We start from the raw sequence: 7,808 nt of genomic DNA, 5'->3' as shown, positions 1-7,808 counted from the left end.
GATTTGTAATAGAAATGGATAGAGTTCAGCTTTATATCCTCCACAGTTATAAGGCAATTAGAGCAGAGGGAGTAAATTAAGAAGTTGAGAGGGAAAAGTGGAGAACCGCTTTCACTCTTAACGGTCAACAGTTGGTCTATTTGTTCTAAATTCTTTGACATAATATTATATCCCCATCTAAATTTGTGATCTTTTTTCATCCCATTCACGAACTAAGCGGTTATAAAAGCTTGTTGCTCCCAAACGCACACGTAAGTATACGTGGTCGATTAGTAATATAGGATTGTAAGTCTAGATATCGTACCCACGGGGACTTGTGATTAACTATTAATTAAATTAAACCAAACAGTTAATCTATTCAAGCGAACCCTAACGTATGAATATTTAACTAAAATTAAACTAGAGTAACAACTTAAGAGATTAAAGAAACAAATTGGCGAATTATTGAAACGAATTCAATGTGAGTGAATATTCTAGCTGTGGGTTAGCTAACAATCCCGTTGAGTTTTCCACTTAAATCGTCTAATTAATTTATCTGGTTTATTGATCGACGGGGTTAATATTGCTCGTAGCCTTCTCCCGAAGTACAACTCGCTTATTCAAGCTAACCTAACGCCTATATTCCTATGGAATTAAGATTAACAAGAACACATTTGTAATTCTCGTATAATAACCAAGCAAGGCGATTAGGTATATTCTTATCCTAACCGCAGATTCGCCCCCTCCCCCCCCCCCCCTTCCCCTAAGACTTAGGACCTTGCTCTACTCAATCTTATATGCAATCTAGAATTCCCTCTCCCGAGTTCAATCCTGGATTCGTAGAGAATATTCAATTGGTGATCAACCAATCAAATAATTAAGCGCAAGATTGAATAAATAAACCAATATGATAAAACAATAAGAACAATTCAAGCTTCAAACTACAACGTTCATGTAGCACCCACAACTCTAGAACTAATGAACTATGAAATAAAAAGAAGAGAGGAGAAGAAAAACTAGTTGAAAGCCTCCTCCAAGCGTGGTGTGTGTTCCTCCACGGTGAATTCTCTTTCAATGTGTGTTAGCTCTCTCCCAAGTGGCGTCCTCCTCTCAAAAATATGTTTAGTCTTGCTTTTATACGTGTTGGGTAGGTCTAGGGCCGAAATAACCTTGTCCTGCGCGAAATTGGAGAAAATTCCCGTCACTGGCGCCCTGGCTAGCGCCAGGCGCCCTCCATGGCGCTGCCAACTTGAATGTTCTGTTTCTGGCGCCACAGGTAGGGCTAGGCGCCACCTCTGGCGCTGCAATGTCCAACTTTCCTGTTTTCGTCCGTTTTGGCTCTAATTTCGCACATATCGACCCCGATTGCTCCCGGATCATTCCTACATATAAAAATACCTCAAATTACTATAAATCAACACATTTCACATCTTAAATCCATGAATTAAAAGTAAAACATGAGGCGATATACATATAAATATATATACTTTAAGCTCAACATCAACACCCCACAATTAGACTCTTGCTCGTCCTCGAGCAATGGGACCAACAAATATACCCCCAACAACGTACATCTCAATTAGGGAAGAGCTATTTAATTTTATTTTTTCAACATACACTATACCAAAGACCATGGTTGATAGCAACAATAAAACTGTAGCATATGCAATCACTTCTACTTCCCTTTACTTATGTCATTCTTCACATATTCACAATAAAGACAACGTGCTCATAACGATCCTAGCCTCAAAAGCCGACTCAATATCACAATGCACCCATAGCTTGAACACCCAATATCACAGAGAAATCTAATAATGTTACCTATCCCTCGTGAAACCATGTGCCCCCACAACAAGAACAAAGAAGTATGTTGATTCCTCACATTTGAATCTCATGATCAAATATAGTTCAAGGACTCACATATATCAAAGAAAATTTCTCACTCTCACAAATAAGTTACATGCATGCAAAAACTACCATATGCTTGCCCATAATATAAATCTCCACTAATGTAGGCTCACTCGATTTAAAATCAATTAGGACTTTATATGGTTGTAATGTGGGCTAAGGGACGGGTAGGATATATTTAGGATTAGTGGTTCACCCTCCTAAGCACTTTAACACATCACATAATAAACTTTAAGCGCAATTTCTTCAATTCACTTCAATTTCACATACAAGATCATTCCCCAAAATTATTTCCTCTTTCTTTAAGCACTACTTTAATTTATAGTCCACTAGCAAGAACAAGACAACAATTTATTCCTCTCAATTTTTTTCTGGAAAACTCCTTACTTCTTTTAGCGCTCATTTCACAGTTAAATTGCTTTAAGAGGTAAAAGGATCAAAACAATGTCAATTAAGAACAAAAAGGGTATAGGCTTGTAATGTGGGTGCCAAATAAAAGTCTATAGGCTCAAAAGGGTGTGATAAGCACTAAGCTCAAAAAGATCAAAGAAGGCCTAAAATCTTTTTTCAAACCGAGCATCACCTAAAATTTTGCTTCAACTCACATACCGGGCAAGTTCTGAACCTCAATCACAATAACATGGACTACACAAACCTCACTTTCACACATGGCACATGACTCACTAAGGACGGTCTCATTCCGACTCTCAAACAATGTAAGTATTCACGGAGCCACACGATATTAAGCATTAAGCACAAAGTGAATATAAGTCAAGCAAAAGAGACATAGGCGTCACAGAACATGCTATCCAATTTCATCAAGGCATCATGAACAGGTTCAAAATATTGGGAGATACTCCACATGCCAAAGCTTAAATAGGCTACTATCAAACAAGTCAAAGGAACCTAAGTTCATCAACCTTCCTCCTTTTATTTCCTAAAGTTCTAATCTACTCTAAAAAATAAAAAAAAACTACTACTCGGTTCAAACTACATCCCATGAAAAAGAACCGATGCACAAAGAAAAACCATAGGGGATTATTACTACCTAAAGAAAGCTAAAAGACATATTTTTGGATTTTTGTTTAGACTTTAATCCCTCAAGAAAACTGTTTAGGAGATCCATCGTCGGGAAAAAAAATCAATTTTTCTACTTTTTATTTTTATTTTTTTTCATAGCTACTAAAACACTACACAACTACAAAAACAAAAATAAGAAGTTAGCATTTTTCTAACATACTACTACTAATTATATAGAGAAATTCTCCCACTCTACACTTAAAAGAGTGCAGTGTCCCCAATGCACAAATAAAGCAACATAACAGGGCTGGACAAGAAACTCCCTGAAAGGCCAAAGGCCGAAGCAATAGCAGCTCACGAGGTACTCAGACTTCCCCCAAGCATGGTCTTTTGTGTGAGCACCCCACACTTAGTCCTCACCATCTAGCTCGCTTTGCACTCTTCCAATAGCTTAGCTTCTTATGCTTATAATCCTACAAAATAAAAACAAACACTACAAAAATAATATAATAAGAAAAGAAAAAAAACTAAAAGAAAGCAATAAAGCTGCGTTGCCTCCCAACAAGCGCCTAATTTAACGTCATGGCACGACGCCATCACTTTCACCACTTTTTTTCCACTTTGAGGATATGAATTGCGCCCTCAATTTTGCTTCAACTTTTTGTGTCACGTTCCTGGGGCGGTGGTGTAAAATAAAGGAACCAAGTAATAGGTATCGCAACTTGCACTTCTTGGCCTTTAAGTGAGGAATGTCGTTTTGTCTCCTTGGTGTGGCAAATTTCAGAATATAAACACTTTTGTTCCTCATCCATTGACTCCTCCATATGCTCAAATGGATCAATTCTCGTATCACCAACCAAGCACAATGTTGAAAAATGGTTAGAATGAGGTCCAATATGCTCCAACTCCAGAATTGCATTATTTTTGATATCCTTAATTTTGCACTCTTTCTTAACCTCGGCATCATTAATATTATTTTGGTCGAATAGTTGAAATTCGTCGTTCTGCTCTACACGGTGGCCAGTATCCACAACAATTGGTTGTAGGGCATCAGACGCCTCAACCTTTTTATTTAATTTAGTCCGCAGGTCATGGATATCTGAGCCAAATTGGTCTATCTCTTTCCTGAGCTCAGTTCTTTCGTCTATTAGCTGTTCTGTCATATTTGAAAGACCATCACGTAGAAACTCATGAGATTTATCAGTTGAGCTTGTTCCTCTAGCCAAGATTGGCTCACTATATTTGCTTCTTCTAAATTATCTTCTGGTGGGAACTCGCTCTCTTCAGCCACTTCCTCCGCCTCGGCCTTCATTATCATGATTGCTGCACTAATTCTTTATATAGCCTTTCGATTTTCATCTTGTTGCTCGGCTACTTGCCTCATCATCTCCATAATACGGGCAACATGTTCCTCATCCTCAATTTCATTGCTCCTATCAAACTCATAAATATTATTAGAAACATCATAATAAGAGTTCTGAGAAGGATAATAAGAATTAGGACAACCATCCCAATGACCACCTTGACAACCACACACATTACAAAAATTTCACACATCAGATTGAGATGCACAATTTTGCCCTAAGCGTGGTCCTCCACAATATGGACAAGGATCACCACTATAAGAATAACCAATATTCGACCAATTATCATTCCAAGATGCCATGTCAACAAAGATAATAAAATATTAAACTAAGTTAAAAATAAAAAAATAATAACTTGAATAGGTAAAAAGTAAAAATCCAATCTAGTTAAATAGTTAATTTCTAAGTCCCCGACAACGGCGCCAAAAACTTGTTGCTCCCAAACGCACACACAAGTATACGTGGTCGACAAGTAATATAGGATTGTAAGTCCAGATATCGTACCCACAGGGACTTGTGATTAACTATCAACTAAATTAAACCAAACAATTAATCTATTCAAGCGAACCCTAACGTATGAATATTTAACTAAAATTAATCTTGAGAAACAACTTAAGAGATTAAAGAAAAAAGTTGGCGAATTATAGAGACGAATTCAATATGAGTGAATATTCTAGAGCTATGGATTAGCTAAGAATCCCGTTGAGATTCCCACTTAAATCGTCTAATTAATTTATCTGGTTTATTGATAGACGGGGTTAATATTGCTCGTAGCCTTCTCCAGAAGTACGACTCGCCTATTTAAGCTAACATAACGCCTATATTCCTATGGAATTAAGATTAACAAGAACGCATTTATAATTCCCGTATAATAACCAAGCAAGGCGATTAGGTATATTCCTATCCTAACCGCAAATCCGCCCCCCCACCCTAAGAGTTAAGATCTTGCTCTACTCAATCTTATATGCAATCTAGAATTCCCTCTTACGAGTTCAATCCTAGATTCGTAGATAGTATTCAATTGGTGATCAAGCAATCAAATAATTAAGCGTAAGATTGAATAAATAAACCAATATGATAAAACAATAAGAACAATTCAAGCTTCAAGCTACAACGTTCATGTAGCACCCACAACTCTAGAACTAATGAACTATGAAATAAAAAGAAGAGAGGAGAAGAAAAACTAGTTGAAAGCCTTCTCCAAGCGCGGTATGTGTCACGTGAGTTCTCTTTCAATGTGTGTTAGCTCTCTCCCAAGTGGCGTCCTCCTCTCAAAAATATGTTTAGCCTTGCTTTTATACGTGTTGGGTAAGTCTAGGGCAGAAATAACCTTGTCCCGGGCGAAATTGGAGAAAATTCCCGTCACTAGCGCCAGGCGCCCTCCACGCTGCCAACTTGAATGTTCTGTTTCTGGCGCCACAGGTAGGGCTAGGCGCCACCTGTGGCGCTGCAATGTCCAACTTTCCTATTTTCGTCCGTTTTGGCTCTAATTTCGCACATATCGCCCCCGATTGCTCCCGGATCATTCCTACACATAAAAACACCTCAAATTACTATAAATCAACACATTTCACATCCTAAATCCATGAAACAAAAGTAAAACATGAGGCGATATACATATAAATATATATACTTTAAGCTCAACATCAATATAGGAAAACAATATTGGGGGGACTTCTCATTTAATTTTTTAAATGTCGTTCTAAAATTAACTTCGGTAAGCGTTTGTGAGAAATAGCCATCATTAGATGCCTATGGCAATCAAATCAAGCGTTAGTCGCACTGTTTTAGTTAATATGATTAGGCTTTTCTCGAATTATAAAAGCTCGTGTCCATTATTATTGTTATGCGACGCCTTACTGAGATGTCTTGGAAGGGCGACATAAGGCTAGCAACTAATGTCCGTCCTGGGATCCCCTCCGTACGCAAGACGAGACTGTCAGTGCCGTACGGAAAAACCAATGTCAAGACGATTGAGAAAATAGAAAAGATAATGATAATGAAAGGAAACTTGATTGCGTTAATGAAAGTTATTACAGAAAGGCAAGACGGTGTCGAGAGGGAGAGACACCAAAATTTGACTACTTGATCCCCATAAATAATGCTTAGAAAAATAAACCAAAGTTACAGGACTTGAAATATCTAAGCCAGAGAGACATAATGGAAATACAGGAAGTAAGACTTCTCTATGTTTATAATAAAAAGGACTTAGATTCCTACGGGGTAGAAGCAGCTCCGTTGGCGACAACCTTGTCTTTAGCATCAGAGTCGGCGGCTCGCGTCGCTGTTGGCATCTGCTTGCGGCTGGGCACTCGTCATGGCTATCGTTGGGGCGACATAGACACAGACGCGCTTGTCACTTGGCGTGGCCAAGACCACGGGACCGTCCATGACGCTAGGCGTTGAGAGGCTTGCCAGGACGCCATGAGGCGCGTCCAAGAGGTTATGGGGCATGGCTGGAAAGCCGCTCATGACATTACATATGTTACCAACAATCATAAATTCACAAATGGAGGGTGGGAAGCTATAATAATACATCTTGAACGCTTATAGTTAATAGGAAAAGGAACTGGAGTACTCCAAAATCAAAATAGAAACACTAGTGTGGAGGGAAACTAATTAGGACGAAACCTCTACCAAATATAATTGGAGTAGAAACACTAGTGTGGAGGGAAACTAATTAGGACGAAACCTCTACCAAATATAATTGGAGAAGAAAGAAATTAAAGGGCCTATAATAAGCTTAAAAAAAATCAAACTCGGCTCATATCCCTAAAATAAGAAAGAGAATTCAGATGTATGTTTAACTAAAGAAATTCCAATGATAGAGTGCCGCCGGCGGGTTCAGCCGAATCCAGTAGCTTTGGTTAAAACCCTGTATTTGTCTTGAAAAATCCATTGAATATGTATAAATTATTAATTTAGAACCCAATAACTTAAAACGATTAGAATCCCGAATCCATAAGCTTGAAATCCTCACTCCGCTTCTAATGATGTACAATGACTTTTTAATTGATAATCCCAGTGTCGTTGAAACCTAATATTCTGGTTAGAATCGTGGTTAAAAATTATTTCGATACTAGATTTCACATAACTCTTTGATAAAACATGTGAATAAGGTACATACCTACTGGATTTTTCTCTAAATAGGTATAAATTTTAATATTTTTAAAATGGATATTTTCGGGTAAATATTTTTAGTCACATGAGCATTCCCATTAATTTTCCCTAAATTACATTCTGTTGTTATAATTGATATTATAAAATAAAAATTACAGAAAATAAAATAAATATATTAAAAAATTAGGTAATTAAATTTGAAATTGGAGATGATATATTAAAAGATAGAGTAAAATAAAAGAAGTTTATTTTATTTTGACAACAAAACAAGAAAAATACAAATAGAGGGCTAAACGGAGCGAGACGGGTTCTAACTGGAGTAGAGTTAAACAGGACAAAGTAGTCTCCTCTCTCGACCACGACGGCGTTCCCACGCTGCTTACGAGCCGTCGCCGGTTAACGACTGGTTATCCCCCC

Source organism: Nicotiana attenuata, unplaced genomic scaffold (genome assembly GCF_001879085.1).
Source record: "Nicotiana attenuata strain UT unplaced genomic scaffold, NIATTr2, whole genome shotgun sequence".
In the NCBI taxonomy this organism is placed as follows: Eukaryota; Viridiplantae; Streptophyta; class Magnoliopsida; order Solanales; family Solanaceae; genus Nicotiana; species Nicotiana attenuata.
This window is presented reverse-complemented; position numbering follows the sequence as displayed.